Raw genomic sequence first — 1,211 nt, 5'->3', positions numbered from 1 at the left:
CGCCTGGCTATTTTTTGGTTGCAGCCGTCATTGTTGTTTTTGGCGGGGCCAGGCTGGATTCAAACCTGCTACCTTAGGTGTATGTGGCTGGCACCTTAGCCACTTGAGCCAGAGGCGCTGAGCCTGAATAACCATTTCTCAAAAGAAGATGAACACATGGCCAACAGGCACATTAAAAAAATATTCAATGTCATTAGTCAGCAGAGATGTGCAAATCAAAACTACAGTGAGATATCTCTTGGCAGTTAAAATGGTTTTTATCAGCTCGGCGCCTGTGGCTCAGATGGCTGGGGCACCAGCTACATACACTTAAGGTGGTGGGTTCGAATCCAGCCCAGGCCCGCCAAACAACAATGACGGCTGCAACCAAAAAAAAAAAATAGCCAGGCGTTGTGGTGGGTGCCTGTGGTCCCAGCTACTTGGGAGGCTGAGGCAGGAGACTCACTTGAGCCCAGGAGTTGGAGATTGCTGTGAGCTTTGATGCCACAGCACTCTACCCAGGGGGACAGCTTGAGGCTCTGTCTCAAAAAAAAAAAAGGTTTTTATCAAAAGGCAATAATGACCACTGCCAAGGACATGGAGAAAGGGGAACTGTTGTACTTGGCTTGTGGGAATGCAAATTAGTGAGACCACTATAGAGAACAGCATGGAGGTTCCTCAAAAAACTAAAAATAGTGGACCTCAACCCACAGGCACCCTGCACGCACCAACCTCACCTCCAAGCTGCCAAAGAGGAAGGTAGGTTCTGCTGAAGGCACAGTGCAGGAAGAGCCCAAGAGGAGATTGGCACAGTTGTCAGCTACACCTGCCAAAATAGAAACCAAGCCCAAAAAAGACAGCAGCAAGTCTTCAGACAAAATAGAGCAACCAGGAAGGAAAAGGGGAGCAAAAGGAAAACAGGCCCAAGTGGCTCACCAAGAAACTAAGGAAGATTTACCTGCAGAAAATTGAGAACCCAAAATGGAAGAGAGTCCAGCCACCGCTGAAGCAGGAGAGAAAGCAGCCACATCTAATTAATATCACAAAACATGGCTCAGCGACTTTGTGGCTTAAGTGGCTAAGGCACCAGCCACATACACCTGAGCTGGCGGGTTCAAATCCGGCCCGGGCCCGCCAAACAACAATGATAACTGCAACCAAAAAACAGCTGGGCGTTGTGGCGGGCACCTGTAGTCCCAGCTGCTTGGGAGGCTGAGGCAGGAGAATTGCTT

The sequence above is a fragment of the Otolemur garnettii genome, unplaced genomic scaffold, assembly GCF_000181295.1.
Source record: "Otolemur garnettii isolate 467f Iridium unplaced genomic scaffold, OtoGar3 scaffold00067, whole genome shotgun sequence".
Taxonomy (NCBI): Eukaryota; Metazoa; Chordata; class Mammalia; order Primates; family Galagidae; genus Otolemur; species Otolemur garnettii.
This window is presented reverse-complemented; position numbering follows the sequence as displayed.